The sequence below is a fragment of the Gossypium hirsutum genome, chromosome A12 (genome assembly GCF_007990345.1).
Source record: "Gossypium hirsutum isolate 1008001.06 chromosome A12, Gossypium_hirsutum_v2.1, whole genome shotgun sequence".
Taxonomy (NCBI): Eukaryota; Viridiplantae; Streptophyta; class Magnoliopsida; order Malvales; family Malvaceae; genus Gossypium; species Gossypium hirsutum.
Window position 1 is genome coordinate 85,060,059 of NC_053435.1, and position 24,519 is coordinate 85,084,577.

At 34.1% G+C, this 24,519-nt stretch overlaps 1 long non-coding RNA gene across 1 annotated transcript; it reads right to left on the minus strand.

The window, feature by feature from the left end:
* Window positions 1-863: 863 nt before the first annotated feature.
* LOC107925621 (uncharacterized) lies at window positions 864-7,949 on the minus strand. The gene is made up of 2 exons (XR_005906205.1): window positions 7,831-7,949; window positions 864-1,277 (listed from the first exon to the last, which is right to left on the minus strand). It is a non-coding gene; the product is annotated as an uncharacterized lncRNA (long non-coding RNA).
* Between the last annotated feature and the right edge of the window lie 16,570 nt (window positions 7,950-24,519).

A 24,519-nucleotide genomic window follows, 5' to 3' on the forward strand; every position in this document is an offset into this window, starting at 1 on the left:
CAAAACCCCAATATCCAGAAAATTTCAAGGAATCCATGGATTCAGGTACCCTTCCGCATATAGTTCTGTTATTTATTTATTATCGATGATTTGACATGATAGATCCTAGTTTACAGTTCAAATTTTATATTAGATATTATTTAAAATTCTAACAAATAGTTGTATCATACATTTGTGTCCAAGTATAGGCATGGAAATATATTTATCCAATTATATGGGAAAACTCGAAAAATTTAACTTACCCTTGCTTAGACCCAAATTACGGGGTTTTGTTCGAATAGGCTAATTAAGAGAATCTTTCCTAGTTCTTATGAGTTTAATCCTTCCTAGCATTAAACATAATACTTAATCCAAGCATTAAACAAAATTAAGTTAAAAGATTAATTACAAAAATAAAATTTTAATCTAATTGCTTTAGCATTCTATTATAGAGTTGTCCATGCCTGACCCAAAGGCCCACTCGAAAAATGAGAAGGTTTAAACAAAAATATAGGCCCAAGATATGAGCTTAGACAAAAATAAGGCTTATTTTTTAAACAGGTCAGGCCTTAGGTAAGTCATTTTTTACCCAAGCCCAACCCGAATACAACCCTAATACCCTTTCTTTTCCTCTATTCAATTGACTCTTATCTCATTTTTTATACTCTAGTTGCCACAATTCCAACTGTTATCTCTCCCAACAAGCCACTTTTTGATTTGGTATTTCTTTTTTCAATATTCATACATGAAAAACTAAAATTATTTGTTTTGTTAATAAAAAATTATATTATAAAATTATTTGTTTTTGGATGATAACGGATTTCAATGTTGGGCTTATAAGCTAGTACAACATGTTTAATGATGTAGAAAAAAATATTCAAAAATAGTGGAAAGGTCTGAGATTCCCGACAGAGTATTATTAAGACTAATAAGGTGGAGTATTAGAAAGTTGATGGGTTCCCAATGCTTTGTCTCCATTTACAATGGAGGAATTTATTAAATACTGTAACACCTCTCGCTCGCATCCGACGCCGGGACGGGGTTCGAGGTGCTACCTAACTTTTACTAACACTTCTATACTAAACAGGGCTATGAAATCTCAAATAATTAAAATGAATTTATAATCCCATAATCAAAATAGGCCAACACATATGGTCAAAGCCATATCACATACTCTAATATTTAAACTCCTATACATGCCATAGACTCAAAGTACTTGAAATCACTACACCAATAGCGTTAGCTTGACAGTGTGATAATATCTCCGACGAACTCCAACCCAAACAGACCTAGAAACCCTAGAGAACATGGAAAAGAAGGGGGTAAGCTTTCGCTTGGTAATTTCATATGAAAACAATAAGCAACTCATTAACTTGTTTTATTAATGTTTACAACATATTCTCAAGTTTATGACAAGCTGTCTTCCTGCACAATAGTCACTAAATTATTTATATCTAGAGCTACGAAACTCCGAATTAAGTTCCATAAAATTTCCCTAAAATTAGACTCATTTATATTTCTTCCATAAAATTTTCAAAATTTTTTGTCTAGCCATTTAGTACAGTTTATTAGTTAAAGTATTCCATGTTTCAGGGTATGACTACTCTGACCCCTGTACACTACAAACCGAATTTATCCCTGTACAGAATTCCAATGACCATGCCGTTTGTTTCCCGTAAAAATAGACTCAATAAGGAATCCATGCATGTAAGGTATGACTCTTAATAATTTTTGTACAATTTATGGTGAATTTATAAAATCATAACAGGGGATCTCGAATTCATTCAGACCCTATTTTACAAGAATTCAAATATCACACAATATAGAATTATTTTTCTTCCCCTGTTTCTTTCATGTGAAAATAGACTCATTAAGATTTAATTCCATATTTTATTCTGCCTCTAACTCATTTTCCACTATTTTTAGTGTATTTTCAAAGTTACACTACTGCAGTAACTCAAATCTGTCAAGGCTAAGTTACTCATTCATGATCATTGTTCACAAAATTAATACATCATTTCATCTATCATGGTAAGAACACATATTATGCATCATAGATCATCATATATCGAGGCATTCTCATAGGCTTAGTATACATACTTGCACAACTCGTAACATAACTCAAGTGCATACTTACCAATGACTTACCTCATTGGGACCATCATCAACTCTTTCCTTGGATTACCCGTTGAACACTTGGAATACTAATTGGATACTCGGAAAAGCCTTTACACATAAGTGCCTCAATTGTAGCTAAAGCTACCTCATATCTCATGACATTTCAATGCTCACTCTCGAGCTAGTCATCTAGACTCATAATTCCTAGTGACATGTCACTCGTATCCTATTATATTCCAAATGTTCAAACGGGATTTTTCCTCGTCTATTAAGGCTTTGTCTTATCATATTTCTATTAATCACATACACATTAATATTTGTACAATTCATGTAATGATAACATTTAAATACATGTATAACATGGTATTGTTTATATACGAACTTACCTCAATACCACAAAGGTAAAAAAAAAAGACGTAATTATCCCTTAATCGATTTCTTTCCGTTCTAGGTCCAAATCTCAATTTTCATCATCTAAAACATCACATTCAACTTTTTAAAACAATGTACTGATCAAATGTCCATTGACACACTTGGGATATTTTTACAACTTTGCCCCTATATTTTACCAAGATTACCAAATTACCTCTAGGCTCGTAAAATAATTTTTATCACATTTCTTTACTCCTTGAGTCTAGATGAACCATTTTCATAACTATAGCAACTCATAATTTCAACTATTTCACACATTTACAACTCATTTTATAACTTAGCAATCTAACCCTTTTTAAGGTGTTTTCATGCAATTTCTTTCACAAAAGTTGTTTATTAGACAACTAGAACTCATAATCTTCCATAAAAACACAACAAACAACACATTTACTCTCATGGCAAAACCCTAGACTCTTCATCATTTTGCACAATAGTCCCCTCTTATGAAAGCTCATGCTTTAGGGGTTACAAAAATGTAAAAATCTTCAAGAAAGACATTAAAATCACTTACTTGCTAAGCCTCAAAGTTGCTGAAAATATGAAGCTTTCAAAACCCATTTTTTGGCTGGAAAAATCGGTGGAGAGAAGATGAAAAAGGGATGATATCATCCTATTTTTATTTTATTACCTATTTGGTCAAAAGTCACCTAATATCCCATAAATTTTGGCTTTTTTAAAAATTTTGTCTCCCCTTGGCCGGCCACACACTTAAAAAGGGTCCAATTGCCCTTTAAAGGCCTCCAATTTTAGTTCTCTAGTCTATTAACACCTTTAGGCACTAAAATACAACTTTTACCTTCTACGCGATTTAGTCTTTTTTTCGAAATTGGACTAGAAATCGTTAAAATTAACTTACCAAAATTTACATGCACTTATAAAATTATATTATAACACATAAAATAATATTAAAATAATTTTCTCTGGCCTCGGAATAGTGGTCCCGAAACCACTGTTCCGACTAGGCCCAAAATCGGGCTGTTACATTTCTTCCCCCCTTTAGGGATTTTCGTCCCCGAAAATCTTAGTAGCGACTAGGTTAGTCCTCTTATTGAATTATGTCCATATAAACATTAGCACATCAATAACAATTGTAATTCATTACTGCTTTCACATCGATCTACAAAATCACTTTCTTATCTTAAAACAAATACATAAACATTTCTACAAGTATACACATACATCTCATTTTCTTGATTTCATAAGTAATAATCACTTAATTGAATTTACACTTGCATTTCAAACACATATAAATCACATATTAACATGTATAATACATAACATCAACTCACATATTCATAACCCACATTTTCATTCATATATAAGCTGTAACCTGGCCGAAAGTACACATATTCTCAAACATCCCAATGAATATCTTTTATAACTTTATCACATCTCAATATTCAACTTAACTCATTTCCAAAAGAAAAGTCAACTTCCACGTACCTGAACATTTAGTTCATTTAGCACATTCAATCATAGTTAACGTTACCCGTATATAGTCGATTAGGCATAAAGCTTAATATAATACACTGGCATGAGATTTATTCTAGCGCATAACTCGTATATCCAAAATTATCAGCATTCATCAAAAATTCTTACAAACTTTTGAATGTCGAGACTTAATCAAAATAATTTCTTGAACAAGATTAACAAAATAGTGTCCATTAAGCAATAGCACATATAACTTCATATACCGAGAATCTCATAGACTAAATCCATAACACATTTTCAACTAAGCACTTAAGTGTACATATAACGTAAATCCATTCCTTAACAACATATCCACCATTTTTTTTACGTATCCACTTATAACAAAATTACAGCCGAAACAATAATCAATCGTCAATTTATATCTATTAATCCCCAATTCAAACTCAAATATCGAATATCAGTATCTAATTAAAATTCAACATCTAACTTCAATTCTATTTCCTAACATTTGTCAATTTAAAGAGCGTCGTACTTGTCTGAGTATGTCGTTTACTTAAAGCTATAGTCCAACCATGTTCTTACATGTTATCACATATCGAGTCGATGCCATGTCCTAGACATGGTCTTACACAACATCTCAAATCAATGCCTTCATCCCAGATGAGGTCTTACATGAATCTCATTTTACACACTTAGTGCCCACTGACCGATCTCGCACACATAGTGCTCGGTTGAAGAACTCGTACACACAGTGCCTCAATTACTGATCTCGCACACATAGTGCTCGGTTAAAGGAGTTCGCACACACAGTGCCTGAATTACTGATCTCGCACACATAGTGCTTGGTTAAAGGAATTTGCACACACAGTGCCTCTAATCATTCGCACACATAATGCCCATATTCATTCATTATTACACATTGAAATGACTTAACCAAGTCTATAAAACATCATATATGTACACTTTAAACGTATTCTTTCATTTAACTTTGAATTCATATAGTAATGAACACTTAAACCTTGCTCGAATCACCGGCATTAAGCCTGCTAGGCACGAAGACCCGAATACACATCACCGGCACGAAGCCTGCTAGGCACGAAAGCCTGAATACACATCACCGACACGAAGCCTACTAGGCATGAAGGCCCGAATACATATCACTGAGTTTCATGCATATTTATTCACATTTTAATACATTTCATATAGCATATCATATTTGTAATTCACTTACTTCGTTTCAATATATACATATCATATACACCTTGACATTATATTATAGATATCATTTACATGTAGGCTCATTCCAAATACATTATTTTCTCTTCAAAGTTCTCATTCACATATTTAAAACATAACATCATATATAACATTAACAAAGCATAAATTACACAGCAATTCATCTCTAATAGATGACATATATATGTATATATTTCGCCCATTTACATAAAATCCTGAACCAAAATATAACTTCTCATGCATACAATATACATCACTATTATCCTAATATACTTTTCCATATTTATTTCATAACACATTCAGCAAAATTACTTTGCATTTCAATGCTTCAAATGTATATCATACTTCTATTCATACCTTTCTCAATTTTGACACATCATAAGCATGTTTCAATCCTCTCAATACCATCTGCTACAGCTTGATCGGGATTGGAATTCATTATATTATGAAAAACACATTTTAACTATCAGAAATCATCACACTATCATTTTATCATTTTATGGCATGTATAGCTAGACTCACACGTGCTACGTTAGTCCTAGAATCGACTAAACCGTAGCTCTGATACCATTAAATGTAACACCTCTCGCCTGCATCCGACGCTGGGACGGGGTTCGAGGTGCTACCTAACTTTTACTAACACTTCTATACTAAACAGGGCCATGAAATCTCAAATAATTAAAATGAATTTATAATCCCATAATCAAAATAGGCCAACACATATGGTCAAAGCCATATCACATACTCTAATATTTAAACTCCTATACATGCCATAGACTCAAAGTACTTGAAATCACTACACCAATAGCGTTAGCTTGACAGTGTGATAATATCTCCGACGAACTCCAACCCGAATAGACCTGGAAACCCTAGAGAACATGGAAAAGAAGGGGGTAAGCTTTCGCTTAGTAAGTTCATATGAAAATAATAAGCAACTCATTAACTTGTTTTATCAATGTTTACAACATATTCTCAAGTTTACGACAAGCTATCTTCCTGCACAATAGTCACTAAATTATTTATATCTAGAGCTACGAAACTCTGAATTAAGTTCCATAAATTTTCCCTGAAATTAGACTCATTTATATTTCTTCTATAAAATTTTCAAAATTTTTGGTCGAGCCATTTAGTACAATTTATTAGTTAAAGTATTCCATGTTTCAGGGTATGACTACTCTGACCCCTGTACACTACAAACTGAATTTATCCCTGTACAGAATTCCAATGACCATGCCGTTTGTTTCCCGTAAAAATAGACTTAATAAGGAATCCATGCATGTAAGGTATGACTCTTAATAATTTTTGTACAATTTATGATGAATTTATAAAATCAGAATAGGGGATCTCGAATTCATTCAGACCCTGTTTTACAAGAATTCAAATATCACACAATATAGAATTCTTTTTCTACCCCTGTTTCTTTCATGTAAAAATAGACTCATTAAGATTTAATCCCATATTTTATTCTGCCTCTAACTCATTTTCCATTATTTTTAGTGTATTTTCAAAGTTACACTACTGCAGTAACTCAAATCTGTCAAGGCTAAGTTACTCATTCATGATCATTGTTCACAAAATTAATACAACATCATTTCATCCATCATGGTAAGAACACATATTATGCATCATAGATCATCATATATCAAGGCATTCTCATAGGCTTAGTATACATACTTGCACAACTCGTAACATAACTCAAGTGCATACTCACCAATGACTTACCTCATTGGGACCATCATCAACTCTTTCCTTGGATTACCCGTTGAACACTTGGAATACTAATTGGATACTCGGAAAAGCCTTTGCACATAAGTGCCTCAATTGTAGCTAAAGCTACCTCATATCTCATGACATTTCAATGCTCACTCTCGAGCTAGTCATCTAGACTCATAATTCCTAGTGACATGTCACTCGTATCCTATTATATTCCAAATGTTCAAACGGGATTTTTCCTCGTCTATTAAGGCTTTGTCTTATCATATTTCTATTAATCACATACACATTAATATTTGTACAATTCATGTAATGATAACATTTAAATACATGTATAACATGGTATTGTTTACATACGAACTTACCTCAATACCACAAAGGTAAAAAAAAAAGACGTAATTATCCCTTAATCGATTTCTTTCCGTTCTAGGTCCAAATCTCAATTTTCATCATCTAAAACATCACATTCAACTTATTAAAACAATGTACTAATCAAATGTCCATTGACACACTTGGGCTATTTTTACAATTTTGCCCCTATATTTTACCAAGATTACCAAATTACCTCTAGGCTCGTAAAATAATTTTTATCACATTTCTTTACTCCTTGAGTCTAGATGAACCATTTTCATAACTATAGCAACTCATAATTTCAGCTATTTCACACATTTACAACTCATTTTACAACTTAGCAATCTAGCCCTTTTTAAGGTGTTTTCATGCAATTTCTTTCACAAAAGTTGTTTATTAGACAACTAGAACTCATAATCTTCCATAAAAACACAACAAACAACACATTTACTCTCATGGCAAACCCTAGACTCTTCATCATTTTGCACAATAGTCCCCTCTTATGAAAGCTCATGCTTTAGGGGTTACAAAAATGTAAAAATCTTCAAGAAAGACATTAAAATCACTTACTTGCTAAGCCTCAAAGTTGCTGAAAATATGAAGCTTTCAAAACCCATTTTTTCGCTGGAAAAATCGGTGGAGAGAAGATGAAAAAGGGATGATATCATCCTATTTTTATTTTATTACCTATTTGGTCAAAAGTCACCTAATATCCCATAAATTTTGGCTTTTTTAAAAATTTTGTCTCCCCTTGGCCGGCCACACACTTAAAAAGGGTCCAATTGCCCTTTAAAGGCCTCCAATTTTAGTTCTTTAGTCTATTAACACCTTTAGGCACTAAAATACAACTTTTACCTTTTACGCGATTTAGTCTTTTTTTTCGAAATTGGACTAAAAATCGCTAAAATTAACTTACCAAAATTTACATGCACTTATAAAATTATATTATAACACAAAAAATAATACAAATAATTTTCTCTGGCCTCGGAATAGTGGTCCGGAAACCACTGTTCCGACTAGGCCCAAAATCAGGCTGTTACAAATACACTATTGATAGTATAATTTATTATTAAGACATTATTGCTAAGTGTACACGTGATGGTAAAGCTTCAGGCCTTGCGGAAAGGACACTGTGATATTTGAGCATCAATGTTAGGACAGTGTAACGGAGGAATGGATAGAATGAAAAAGGGGAAGAGTAAAATCATGGCTGGGCCATAGGACCAATCAAAGGCTATACATAAAAATGGAGTAAGACCATAGCTGAAATATGTTATGACATCCTTTGATATTTCGTCAAGACACTAAACACGATTTTTTTTGTGTAAGACCATGACTGAAAGAATCCACAGCATCATAAGATGAATTGACGATAAATATGAGTAAGACCATAGATGAAAAACGTTATGACATCCTTTGATAGTCCGTCAGGACACTAAATAGGGGATTATATTCTATAAGACCTTAACTGAAAGACGCTACAACATCATAGGTAGTCCGTTGGGACAATAAACATAGGGTAGTCCATCGGGAAAATAAACACAGGGTAACCTGTTGAGGCATTAAATACAGGTTAGACGGTGAAGTCCAAGGCTCGGTTATGGCATCAGGTGTAGTTCGCCACAAAGTTCGGGCTGAGAAGATAACATTACAAGTTTGGCGAATAGACCCAGGTCGGGAACGAGGTAATGTAGATCTTGTGGGACCTAAGCTATTGAGGGGTTATGTGACACCCCTAATTTAACCCTAGTCGGAAAGCGGTTTCGGGACCACTAAACCGAGTAACCAAATTATTTGAACATGATATTTATTGTCTAAGATAAATGTGTGAAAGTTTTGAGCTTCGATTTAGTCGATTGCATGTGAATTTAATTAATAGGACTTATGTGTGGCACTTTTAAAAGGTGATAGGTTAATCTATAAGGACCTATTAGTGCATGTTATGAAAATAATGGGCTTGCATGTCAAATTTCCACCTATGACAAGTAGTGGCCGGCCATGCTATGGGTTAAAGCCTATTATAAACATTTTTGTGTTAGTGATTTATGTTAGAAATAATAAAATAAAAGGTTAGTAATAAAGTAATAAAAAGGGAGGGGTGATGAAAACAAAGTTGTCTCATCCTTGCTCCCCCTATTGCCGTGACTTGAGGGAGGAAGAAGAAAGTTTGGTTGCTTTAATTTTTGGCTTAGAAGATGGCTAGAAGGAGGAAAAACTATGATTTTAGCTAGTTAGGTAGCTGAAATTTCTAGTAACTCGGTAATCCATCGAAGAAAAGGAAGAGGGCTGCAACAAAAAGAAAAATGGAGACAGTTTGCATGTTGAAGGAAACTAAGGATTTAGCTTGTTTAAGAGTTGTATCCTAAGTTGGTAAGTTTTCTAAGCTCCCCTCTATCTTTAACTTTGTTGTAAAGAAAAATGATGATGGATTGTGGTTGGAAGGCATGGATGCGGGTGGTAGAAAAGAAAAGCTCTTTGATTAGTTGTAAAAATTAGTACTGTCCAATTTTGTGCCTTCGTTATGCTGTCCAAAATTTGAACAAATTAATGGTTCTATTTTCATGCCGATTAGGGGTTGATAAATTGAGTCTAATAGCTAAAATATTATGTTATTCTTACTAAGTTTTAGTTGTTAGTAGTGACGTAACAATGTGACAATCAAATGCATAAATGACTGCTGGAAACTCCAGCTTGAAAACAAATTGTTCCAGCATGTAAATGCTGATTTGAATGTGCTGTAATATGTGGAGGAATTGGTCTGCTGCATGTTTGAAATAAAAGAAAACAATGGTTGTTAAATATTAGTTTTTGTTGCTAGTCGTATGGGTTTAATTCATTGTTCAAGGGGCTATAAATTGGTGTTAATTAAGCTATTAGGATGGTCTAATAAAACAGCCTGAATGTTAAATAATGCTTGCTGTCCAGATTGAAATTATGCTAGAAGGTTGAACAATTGTTGTTCAAATGGAATTTTGGAGTGTTTAATGGACTCCATGTTGCTAAAATTTACATGAATAGAAATTTCTAAGCTTAAATTGTAAGAATTTGAGTTGTGTGGTTTAAATTGTCAAAGATGCATTTGGCAATTGATTATAATTTGTTAAAGGGTGTAAAGTATTGATAGTTCTAAATGGTACATAGTTAAATGAAGATGGAAGCTTGATAAACTTTTATTTAGAATGTGAATTAGATATAAATTAAATAAGCATGAAATCGAATCATGGCATGTTTTATTAAATATGATACATATTGAAATCTATTGTTTTAGATGTAGATTAAATGATATGTGATTGCCAAATGTGATTGTTAAGTGAATAATATTAGTTAAGTACTTAAGCAAATCTATTGTTTTACTTAAGCTTAAGAGCAAAGAGGATCAAAGTTGGATGGGGGAAAAGAGAAAGTAAACAAATAGCCGTGGATATCTAGTCGTGGACCACTTCCGAGGTAAGTTTTAAGTGATTAAACGTTGAGTAAATTCAATTATAATAGGACATGATGAGTTGATTTAATAAGATATGATGTGGCCATGATATGTTGTAAGTTCAAATGGTAAGTTCTTAAGTGTTTGAGCTTGGGAATTTAAGGGTAATTTGAAATAGTCTGCTTAGGACAGCAGCAGTAACGTGAATTTAGAAAATCACCATAAATTTATGGATTTGAATTAGAGGCTGAATGAGACATGAAATTAAAGCTTAATGAGTCTAGTTTCTTATAAAAGAAACCGTGTAAGCAAAGGAATTTCCGATAATGAGATATTTAAAGTTGTGTGAGACGGTGTCAGAATGACTCCGAAATCCCCTGTTCTGTTTTTAGAAAATCATTATAAATTGTACAAAAATGGTTATAAGATAAAATTTATATGATTAGACTCCTTAATGAGTCTAGTTTCAAATGAAATCAAATACAACACATTTTGAATTCTGTAAAATGAGAAATTTGATTTGTAGTGAAGAGTGGTCAGATTAGTCAAACAGTGAAACAGGGGAAACTTTAAGAAAAATCTGGTATTGGTTGGCCAAACCTAAAATTCTGGAAATTTTATGGGTGGAAGATATACGAGTCTATATTCAGGAAAAATTAACGGAAAGTGATTTGGAGTTTTTTAGCTCTAGTTATAAATAATTTAGTGACTATTGCTCAGGAAAAACAGCTTGTGCTGAATTTGAGATTATGTTGTGAACCTTGATAAACTTGTTTTAGTTGCTCACAAGCTATTGATTAAACCCATACGTGAATTCTAAATTGTGATATTGGAAAATGATAGATGTAGATTCAGCCAAGAAAGTGTATATATGTGATAAGGCCTAATGGTCGATGTGATGAATGTGAAAGTGTATATATATGTGATAAGGCCTAATAGCCGATGTGATGAATGTGAAAGTGTATATGTGTGATAAGGCCTAATAGCCGATGTGATGAATGTGAAAGTGTATATATGTGATAAGGCCTAATAGCCGATGTGATGAATGTGAAAGTGTATATGTGTGATAAGGCCTAATAGCCGATGTGATGAATGTGAAAGTGTATATGTGTGATAAGGCCTAATAGCCGATGTGATGAATGTGAAAGTGTATATATGTGATAAGGCCTAGTGGCCGATGTGATGAATGTGAAAGTGTATATATGTGACAGGGCCGAGTGGCCAACGTGATGGATGTGAAAGTGCATAAATGTGATAAGTCCCGAAGGGCATTTGTGTCAGTACTATATCCGGGTTAAAACCCCACAGGCTTTATGCGAGAATATTATCACTGATTAATGTCCGTAAGCTTTGTGCTCGTACTATATCCGAGCTCTAAAGACCCGATGACTACGTGTGGGAATTTTGTTCGGGTAAGACCCGATAACTTCGTGTGGAGATTATGTCCGGGTAAGACTTCGTAATAAGAATTGCTTATAAATATATTCAATGCAAAAGGTTAAACAGGTATGTACTCCAAGTTTATATGTGAGCTTGATTTGCACTAAATCATAAGGTAGTTATGTGATGCATACGAGAGCAATCTATGAGACTATTCCTATGATTATGTGACATCGGATCAGTGTGAGAGGCTATGTGAAATCATACGATGTATCTATGTCACATGAGCTCACTTTTATGTGAAAGTTTATCTGCCTATTGTATATGATGAGATGTGCATATTCGGTAAAGGGATGGTATGCCCGAAGGAAGAGTGAAATAAAAATACGATCAACTATGTTATAATTTGATTGTTATCTGTTGACCCTGCTTAAAACTTACTAAGCATTGTAATGCTTACTCCGTTTACTCTGTTTCTTCTGTTTTATAGATCTCATTGCGAAGCTACAGGCTCGGGGATTGTCAGCAACTAGTCACACTATCACTACCCTCTGCTTGGTACTGCTATGTTTTGGATTATCTTATGGCATGTATAAAATAGACTAGTGGCGGAAGAATATTTTGGTTAATGTATATAGCCAGGCGAAAATGGCTTATATATGTTTGAGCATAATGTTATAATCATTTGGTATGGAATGGTTAATCACTATCATAATTTGTGCTATTTATGCTAAAAGGGCTAGTTGAATCATGGAAACTATGAAATAGGTAAAGTCTACCTTAAAGGCAGATGCTGGCAGCAGCAGTGATGTAGATTTGGAAAATCACTAAAAATAGTAGGATTGGAATTAAATAATGAATAAATTATGTAAACGAACCTTGATGAATCTATTTTCATAGGAAAGTAACGAAACGATCATATGGACAGTATGTTAAGAGATATTCAGGTTCTCGTGAGACAGGGCCAGAACAGTTTCTGGATTCCCTGTTCCGACTTTGGAAATTCATTATAAATTAACCAGAGATAATTAGGAGCCATGCCATGCATTTATAGATTCCTCTCTGAGTCTAGTTTCTATAGAAACAAACGGCATCAGTATTGAAGCTCTGTACAGGGAGATATCCAAGTCGTAAGGCGCAAAGGTCAGTGTAGTCGATCCCTGTAACATGGGAGACTTTGACTAATAAACTGTACTAATTGGCCTGACCAAAAATTCTAGAAAAAATATGTAGATGGGCATATGAGTCTAGTTTCGGTGAAAAATTACGAAACTGATTTTCGAGTTGTGAAACTCAAGATATGATTTTTAAGGTGACAGTGTCGCAGTTAGCCAATTGCCTGGAAAATTTTAAAATGGACTGCGATAGTAAGCGAATTTAGTCTGTGAACCCCTCGTGTCCGACTCCGGCAACGGTCTCGGGTACGGGGTGTTACAATTTTATTGGTATCAGAGCTACGGTTTAGTCGATTCTAAGACTAACGTAGCTCGCGTGAGTCTATTTATACATGCCATAAAGTGATAAAATGATAGTGTGATGATTTTTGGCTATTAAAATGTGTTTGCTGTGTTGCAATGAATCTTGATCCCGATCGAGCTGTAGCAAGCTTCTGACTATGAGAATTTGCGATATAACTTCACTTAGATATGCCTGAATTATTAAGTTGATCAGGTACGTATCATGTACTCGTATTTGAATTTCGATTTGGATTGAATTATAAGGGTATAAGTGATGCAATTTTGAAGGAGTGTTATGACTATAAATGTGATTTTTGTATGTGGCTATGGAACTGGAAGTTGAATGGTCGATAAGCATGTTGTGTTTGTATTCAAGTAATGTAAATGATATACTAATGTGTATTGCTATATGTGTATATGTATGTAGAGACGAAATTGTCGAATGTAAAAAGGCAGTGAAGCGTATAGAGTGGTTGGTTTTCAGCACTAAGTGTGCGGGCAATAAGTGTTCACGGTTGTGAGATTGGCACTAAGTGTGCGGGCAATAAGTGTTCACGGTTGTGAGATTGGCACTAAGTGTGCGAGCTTGAAATGCATGGCACTAAGTGTGCGAGTTTAAAGTACATGGCACTAAGTGTGCGTGGTTGATTATTAAGCACTATGTGTGCGAACCCACTATATATATATATTTTCTATCAATTATTTATATTAAGGGTGCGACCTTACCAAGTCGATTTCGGACAGCGGAAAGGGGTAAGTTCTTGAGTAATAGAGCTTAAATTATGATTTGATTAGATCATGTTTTAAGCAAATCAAAATCATGCTCTTTGTGTGTGGCTATTGAGCCGAAATTGCAAGAATGATAAGTGTCTTGTGTTTGAGTTTTGCTAATGAAAATGAAATACGAATGTGTCATGATTTATTGTTAAATGTCCATGGTTATTCGAATGATGTCCGGGCTAAGTCCCGAAGGCTTTGTGCTAAGTGACCATATCCGGACTAAGATCCGAAGGCATTGGTGAGAGTTACTAAATCCGGGCTAAGTCCCGAAGAGCAATCATGTTGGTGACGTGTATTCGGGCCTTCGTGCCTAGTAGGCTTCGTGCCGGTAATTTGAGCAAAGTTTAAGTGCTCATTACTATACGAATTCAAATTTAAATGAGATGATATGTTTAAAAATGTACATATATGATGTTTATAGACTTGGTTAAGTCATATCAATGTGTATTAACGAATGAATAAGAGCACTATGTATGTGAATGATTAGAGGCACTGTGTGTGTGCGAATTCCTTTAACCGAGCACTATGAGTGCGAGATCGGTCAGTGGGCACTAAGTGTGTGAAGTGGAATTCATGTAAGACCTCGTTTGGGACGAAGGCATTGATTTGAGATAGTGTGTAAGACCATGTCTGGGACATGGCATCGGCTCGATATGTGAGAATATGTAAGACCATATCTAGGATATGACATTGTAAGAGCTATATGTGCTATTGCTGAATGGACACTATTTTGTTAATCTTGTTCAAGAAATTATTTTGATTAAGTTTCGACATTCGAAAGTTTGAAAGAATTTTTGATGAATGTTGATAATTTTGGATATACGAGTTATGCGCTAGAATAAATCTCATGCCAGTGTATTATATTAGGCTTTATGCCTATTCGACTGTATACGGGTAACGTTAACTATGATTGAATGTGCTAAATGAACTAAATGTTCAGGTACGTGGAAGTTGACTTTTCTTTTGGAAATGAGTTAAGTTGAATATTGAGATGTGATAAAGTTATAAAGGATATTTATTGGGATGTTTGAGTATATGTGTACTTTCGGTTAGGTTACAGCTTATTCATGAATGAAAATGTGGGTTGATGATGTGAATTATACATGTTAATATGTGCTTAATATGTGTTTGAAATGCACTTGTGAATTAAGTTAAGTGATTATTGCTTATGAAATCAAGAAAATGAGATATTTGTGCATACCTGTAGAAATGTTTATGTATTTGTTTTAAGATAAGAAAATGATTTTATAGATCGATGCGAAATCAATAATGAATTACAATTGCTATCGATGAGCTAATGTTTATATGAATATAATTCAATAAGAGGACGTTATCCTAAACTATGCATCGGTGGAAATTTTCGGGGACGAAAATCCCTAAAGGGGGGAGAGTTGTGACACCCCTAATTTGACCCTAGTCGGAAAGCGGTTTCGGGACCGCTAAACCGAGTAACCAAATTATTTGAACATGATATTTATTGTCTAAGATAAATGTGTGAAAGTTTTGAGCTTCGATTTAGTCGATTGCATGTGAATTTAATTAATAGGACTTATGTATGACACTTTTAAAAGGTGATAGGTTAATCTATAAGGACCTATTAGTGCATGTTATGAAAATAATGGGCTTGCATGTCAAATTTCCACCTATGACAAGTAGTGGCCGGCCATGCTATGGGTTAAAGCCTATTATAAACATTTTGTGTTAGTGATTTATGTTAGAAATAATAAAATAAAAGGTTAGTAATAAAGTAATAAAAAGGGAGGGGTGATGAAAACAAAGTTGTCTCATCCTTGCTCCCCCTATTGCCGTGACTTGAGGGAGGAAGAAGAAAGTTTGGTTGCTTTAATTTTTGGCTTAGAAGATGGCTAGAAGGAGGAAAAACTATGATTTTAGCTAGTTAGGTAGCTGAAATTTCTAGTAACTCGGTAATCCATCGAAGAAGAGGAAGAGGGCTGCAACAAAAAGAAAAATGGAGACAGTTTGCATGTTGAAGGAAACTAAGGATTTAGCTTGTTTAAGAGTTGTATCCTAAGTTGGTAAGTTTTCTAAGCTCCCCTCTATCTTTAACTTTGTTGTAAAGAAAAATGATGATGGATTGTGGTTGGAAGGCATGGATGCGGGTGGTAGAAAAGAAAAGCTCTTTGATTAGTTGTAAAAATTAGTACTGTCCAATTTTGTGCCTTCGTTATGCTGTCCAAAATTTGAACAAATTAATGGTTCTATTTTCATGCCGATTAGGGGTTGATAAATTGAGTCTAATAGCTAAAATATTATGTTATTCTTACTAAGTTTCAGTTGTTAGTAGTGACGTAACAATGTGACAATTAAATGCATAAATGACTGCTGGAAACTCCAGCTTGAAAACAAATTGTTCCAGCATGTAAATGCTGATTTGAATGTGCTGTAATATGTGGAGGAATTGGTCTGCTGCATGTTTGAAATAAAAGAAAACAATGGTTGTTAAATATTAGTTTTTGTTGCTAGTCGTATGGGTTTAATTCATTGTTCAAGGGGCTATAAATTGGTGTTAATTAAGCTATTAGGATGGTCTAATAAAACAGCTTGAATGTTAAATAATGCTTGCTGTCCAGATTGAAATTATGCTAGAAGGTTGAACAATTGTTGTTCAAATGGAATTTTGGAGTGTTTAATGGACTCCATGTTGCTAAAATTTACATGAATAGAAATTTCTAAGCTTAAATTGTAAGAATTTGAGTTGTGTGGTTTAAATTGTCAAAGATGCATTTGGCAATTGATTATAATTTGTTAAAGGGTGTAAAGTATTGATAGTTCTAAATGGTACATAGTTAAATGAAGATGGAAGCTTGATAAACTTTTATTTAGAATGTGAATTAGATATAAATTAAATAAGCATGAAATCGAATCATGGCATGTTTTATTAAATATGATACATATTGAAATCTATTGTTTTAGATGTAGATTAAATGATATGTGATTGCCAAATGTGATTGTTAAGTGAATAATATTAGTTAAGTACTTAAGCAAATCTATTGTTTTACTTAAGCTTAAGAGCAAAGAGGATCAAAGTTGGATGGGGGAAAAGAGAAAGTAAACAAATAGCCGTGGATATCTAGTCGTGGACCACTTCCGAGGTAAGTTTTAAGTGATTAAACGTTGAGTAAATTCAATTATAATAGGACATGATGAGTTGATTTAATAAGATATGATGTGGCCATGATATGTTGTAAGTTCAAATGGTAAGTTCTTAAGTGTTTGAGCTTGGGAATTTAAGGGTAATTTGAAATAGTCTGCTTAGGACAGCAGCAGTAACGTGAATTTAGAAAATCACCATAAATTTATGGATTTGAATTAGAGGCTGAATGAGACATGAAATTAAAGCTTAATGAGTCTAGTTTTTTATAAAAGAAACCGTGTAAGCAAAGGAATTTCCGATAATGAGATATTTAAAGTTGTGTGAGACGGTGTCAGAATGACTCCGAAATCCCCTGTTCTGTTTTTAGAAAATCATTATAAATTGTACAAAAATGGTTATAAGATAAAATTTATATGATTAGACTCCTTAATGAGTCTAGTTTCAAATGAAATCAAATACAACACATTTTGAATTCTGTAAAATGAGAAATTTGATTTGTAGTGAAGAGTGGTCAGATTAGTCAAACAGTGAAACAGGGGAAACTTTAAGAAAAATCTGGTATTGATTGGCCAAACCTAAAATTCTGGAAATTTTATGGGTGGAAGATATACGAGTCTATATTCAGGAAAAATTAACGGAAAGTGATTTGGAGTTTTTTAGCTCCAGTTATAAATAATTTAGTGACTATTGCTCAGGAAAAATAGCTTGTGCTGAATTTGAGATTATGTTGTGAACCTTGATAAACTTGTTTTAGTTGCTCACAAGCTATTGATTAAACCCATACGTGAATTCTAAATTGTGATATTGGAAAATGATAGATGTAGATTCAGCCAAGAAAGTGTATATATGTGATAAGGCCTAATGGTCGATGTGATGAATGTGAAAGTGTATATATATGTGATAAGGCCTAATAGCCGATGTGATGAATGTGAAAGTGTATATGTGTGATAAGGCCTAATAGCCGATGTGATGAATGTGAAAGTGTATATGTGTGATAAGGCCTAATAGCCGATGTGATGAATGTGAAAGTGTATATGTGTGATAAGGCCTAATAGCCGATGTGATGAATGTGAAAGTGTATATATGTGATAAGGCCTAATAGCCGATGTGATGAATGTGAAACTGTATATATGTGATAAGGCCTAGTGGCCGATGTGATGAATGTGAAAGTGTATATATGTGACAGGGCCGAGTGGCCAACGTGATGGATGTGAAAGTGCATAAATGTGATAAGTCCCGAAGGGCATTTGTGTCAGTACTATATCCGGGTTAAAACCCCGCAGGCTTTATGCGAGAATATTATCACTGATTAATGTCCGTAAGCTTTGTGCTCGTACTATATCCGAGCTCTAAAGACCCGATGACTACGTGTAGGAATTTTGTTCGGGTAAGACCCGATAACTTCGTGTGGAGATTATGTCCGGGTAAGACTTCGTAATAAGAAATGCTTATAAATATATTCAATGCGAAAGGTTAAACAGGTATGTACTCCAAGTTTATATGTGAGCTTGATTTGCACTAAATCATAAGGTAGTTATGTGATGCATACGAGAGCAATCTATGAGACTATTCCTATGATTATGTGACATCGGATCAGTGTGAGAGGCGATGTGAAATCATACGATGTATCTATGTCACATGAGCTCACTTTTATGTGAAAGTTTATCTGCCTATTGTATATGATGAGATGTGCATATTCGGTAAAGGGATGGTATGCCCGAAGGAAGAGTGAAATAAAAATACGAACAACTATGTTATAATTTGATTGTTATCTGTTGACCCTGCTTAAAACTTACTAAGCATTGTAATGCTTACTCCGTTTACTCTGTTTCCTCTGTTTTATAGATCTCATTGCGAAGCTACAGGCTCGGGGATCGTCAGCAACTAGTCACACTATCACTATCCACTGCTTGGTACTGCTATGTTTTGGATTATCTTATGGCATGTATAAAATAGACTAGTGGCGGAAGAATATTTTGGTTAATGTATATAGCCATGCGAAAATGGCTTATATATGTTTGAGCATAATGTTATAATCATTTGGTATGGAATGGTTAATCACTATCATAATTTGTGCTATTTATGCTAAAAGGGCTAGTTGAATCATGGAAACTATGAAATAGGTAAAGTCTACCTTAAAGGCAGATGCTGACAGCAGCAGTGATGTAGATTTGGAAAATCACTAAAAATAGTAGGATTGGAATTAAATAATGAATAAATTATGTAAACGAACCTTGATGAATCTATTTTCATAGGAAAGTAACGAAACGATCATATGGACAGTATGTTAAGAGATATTCAGGTTCTCGTGGGACAGAGCCAGAACGGTTTCTGGATTCCTTGTTCCGACTTTGGAAATTCATTATAAATTAACCAGAGATAATTAGGAGTGATGCCATGCATTTATAGATTCCTCTCTGAGTCTAGTTTCTATAGAAACAAACGGCATCAATATTGAAGCTCTGTACAGGGAGATATCCAAGTCGTAAGGCGCAAAGGTCAGTGTAGTCGATCCCTGTAACATGGGAGAATTTGACTAATAAACTGTACTAATTGGCCCGACCAAAAATTCTAGAAAAAAATATGTAGATGGGCATATGAGTCTAGTTTCAGTGAAAAATTACGAAACTGATTTTAGAGTTGTGAAACTCAAGATATGATTTTTAAGGTGACAGTGTCGCAGTTAGCCAACTGCCTGGAAAATTTTAAAATGGACTGCGATAGTAAGTGAATTTAGTCTGTGAACCCCTCGTGTCCGACTCCGGCAACGGTCCCGGGTACGGGGTGTTACAGGTTAGCAGGTAAAAATGTAGCCAGGAATAGGGAAGTTCGCCAAGGTTTCCTTAAGAACAATGATTTAGTAACAACTTGACTAGAAGATGTTGTTAGAAACTTGTTAAAAGGAGGTCATTTTGTAACACCCCTAACCTATATCCGTCGCCGGAGTAGGGTTACAAGGTATTACCGATCAATTCACAATATATAGCATACATTTATCAAACATAAAACATTCATTCTTATAAATCATTCAACACAATCACATTGTCCCTTATAAGGGCCTACGAGGCCTTAAACATGCTTTAGAAGTGGTTCGGGACTAAACCGATAACATATGAAATTTTTGAAAACTTTAGAAAAATTTCGACCATACAGGGGTCATACGCCCATGTGAACAAGCCGTGTGCCTCACATGGCTCCAGGCACGCCCGTGTGCTAGGCCGTGTGAAAACTGGAAAGTATGCTGACTTGGGTCACATGGTCGACCACACGTTCGTATGCCAGCCCGTGTGCCCAATTGAATTGGCCACACACGCCCATGTGCCCAGGCTGTGTACCTCACACGGCCAGTAGACACGCCCATGTCTCTACCCGAGTTAACAAAAATAGGCTATTTGCCAAGTTATTTTGTCATCCAACCAAGTATACCTATAAAAGAGTAAATGGTACAAATTCATCATACAATTAGGTAGCCAAAATCATCAACCAAATGCACAATTCATACCATTATAATTTCATCTATTCCAAATCTCAAATCACTGCCATTTACTTAGCCAAATATATGCCAAAACAATATCAAACAATATGACTCATTTACCATAATTTACACATACATAACTTACCCTATAAATAACCAACACAACATCTAAAATCATATCTTATCAAGGTATTTCTCAAGCATTTATACTTTACAAATCAATTAACCATTTGCGTATAAAACCATCACCACATTCATACCAAAACATACCAAAATATGCCATCACTCGTGGCTATATATACAAACCAAAACATATACATTTACAAGCCATTTTAAATGGCTAACTTCATAAGCTTCACATATACCAGAATGATCAAAGTCCCTATACATGTCATATACTCAAAACTTAACTCAAAAAGTACCAACTTAGATGTTTGATAGTGCGATGGTGTTCCTGACGACTCCCGGATCCGAGCTAGCCTTGATTCACTATAAAACATAGAAAAATAACACGAAATAAGCTTCATAGCTTAGTAAGCTCGTAGGTGAATAACTTAATTCATCGAATCAATGCAAATCAACCAATTACACATGACAAAACCATATACACATTAACTACAAACCTTTCTCATGTATCAAAACATGATCTAATACAAACTCATCGAACTTTCACTATTTAATACTCGAATAGGTTCTGCACATACTTGTGTCACGTCGTACTAGCTTCTTTCTTAACCACATCATTCATTTACCCGTTGAACCATTCGAAATAGAAATCGGATACTCAAGAGTCTCGTACGATAAGTACTTATACCATGGCCCGTAGCCAAATCAAGGTAACTTATCCGAAGAACTATTATCATGGCCCAAAGCCAAATCATCATGGCCTGAAGCCAAATCAGTAAAATACACAGCCGAAGTGCTAAAATCATAGCCCGAAGCCAACTCAACGTATTACTTACTAACATGTCAATAGTATCCAAAACTATTCTTAAGGTTTAGCTGGGCTTTAACACTTTTCATTTTTATCATCGAATGCATTTGTAGAGTCATTTCCATAATTCATACATTATCCATAATCCCGTTTTAACAGTTTATGCAATATTAAAGTATTTTAACATACATTTATAATGTAATCATCACATACGAACTTACCTCATATTCGGAATTGATGGATTGGGTCGACTACTCGATAACCTTGCTTTTCCCCTGATCTAAATCCAAATTCTTTCTTTCTTGATCTATGTGAATTCAAAATTAACTTATTTAATCAACCATTCATTCAATTTAGTCCAAAACATACATTTAGACCTATTTGCACATTAGCCCCTAAACTTTCACACTTTTAACAATTTAATCATTATTTCACAAAACACAAAATTCACATAATTTCAATAAACCCAAGCTTGGCCGAATTATTTATAGGTCCCTATAAGCCCAAAAATTTTATTTATTTCACATTTCAACCATAAAATTTGCACATTTCACAATTTAATTCCTATTATGCATTTTCATTAAAAATCACTTTACAAAACATGAAAATCTATTATCAAGCTTTCATATTTCAACATTAAACATCAAAGAACACATAGATTCAACAATGAAAACTCTCAAAACCTTTAACAGTTTTGAAATTAAAGGTATGGGCTAGCTAGATTGAGCTGTATCGATTACAAAAATATAAAAATCATCTAAAACCGAGTTAAAATCGTACCTTAATCAAGCTAGGAGTGTGCTGAAACTTAGAAAGCTTCAAACACTTTCTTTTTCCTTTGATATTAGGTCATCAAGGAAGAAGATGAACACAAATTCATGTTTTGCTATATTTTAATTAACTTAATTTGTCAATTTGCTATAATAACCTTTGTTTTATAATGGATGGCCATTATTGTCCACTTACACTAATCATGGACTAATAACATTATAAGGACCCTTGATTTATTAAATCATAGCAATTAAACACCTTTAACAAGTAGAATGAAACTTTTGCATTTTATGCGATTTAATCCTTTTTATCAAATTAACCAACCAATCGATAAAATTAGCTCACGAAATTTTTACACATATCAAATAACACGTTTTAAATACCGAAAATAATATTAAAATAATTTTTTGACATCGGATTTGTGGTTCCAAAACTACTGTTTCAATTTAGCTAAAATCGGGCTGTTACACTTTTGAATAGAGAAAACCACGTCGGATAGACTACATGGGGCTATCAGGAAGAGAATTCAAATGTGGGGTTACCCCGAATGAATAATCTGCCAAGAGTGGTGGAGACTAAAGGTTGGAACCTATGGGGAAAAAAAGGGGGCACTTACATTGGAAAATTAAATTCATTTAAAAAACGATTAAAGATGTGGGAAATAAACACGACTGGTTGTAAGGGAAGTTTGGTTGCGATGAAATTTGGCCTATACCATAGAAGTTCGCACATGTAAGAAAAAATGTTGATGACTCAAACAATGAATAAGTCCGCTAATAGTAAACGATATGAAGAAGGGGATGTATCTACCACACCGTCGAAACTCAACGGAAGGCCAAGCAAAACCAGATAATTGAAGTACCTGCTTTAAATTTCATTAGGGAATGTGCCCATATTGTAGTAAACATGTAACTATTTTCTATTTATTTGAACGATGAATAAATAAATAAAGTTAATTTCACATTTCACTATTATGTCTTTTATATTTTTTGTCTTTCATATTTTGTATGCATGGCAAAATTGTGACAAGCAAATATTAGCTCATTGATTGTCTAAGTTTAATTAAAGATAAGTGACATTGTAAGAACATTTACATTGCAAGAAAGACAACTTATTGCAGTAGATAATCTAAATGAGTCCGTAATCCCATAAAAGAATCAAAGTGAGCATTTGATTCAAATACTAAGAAGTATTATTATGTTCTCTACAATTCCAATTGGGGAGATGGCTAGTCTCGGCTATCAGAGTAGTTAACTCCACAGGTAGAGGCCTAGATGTATTCATTGGTAGAATGATACATTGAACTGAACCCAAGATGAATTAATTTTGAATCCGTTTGTGAATTAATTCACTTGTGACGTTCATGGTGTGATTTACCTAAATCCTGAGTTAGTCACTAACCATTCATATACAACTCATGTGTTTTGATATAAGTGGAGGCTTATGCTCTAAAGATGATCGAGCCTATAGCCGATATGTTGAGTACATGACTTGTGTATGGCATGGCTTTACTAGCAACAGTGGAATCCACAACTCAATTAAAGAGTTAATGATATTCTCTCATTGGAATTGTGTGGATTGATAAATATGGAACGTGGCCAAGGGTTGCTTGTTCTTGAATGAGCAATTTATCATAATCATTTGTTGACAGTGACCATATTAATCATTAAGAAGACACAATGGTGATAATGAGATAAAATATAATTGTATTGAGTGAACGAATTTAACTTAAAGGAATCAAGGATATCATATTAGGGTAACACACATATGACGAGGTCATTGGACAAAGTAGTTGGATGAATTGCTTTCGTAAAGAGTACACAATAAGGAGTTTTCAATCGTGGTATTTCTTCTGGAATAACTCTATGATTAAGTGATTGCGAATTATCGGAACGATGCTTCTAGACATAATTGAAATTACTA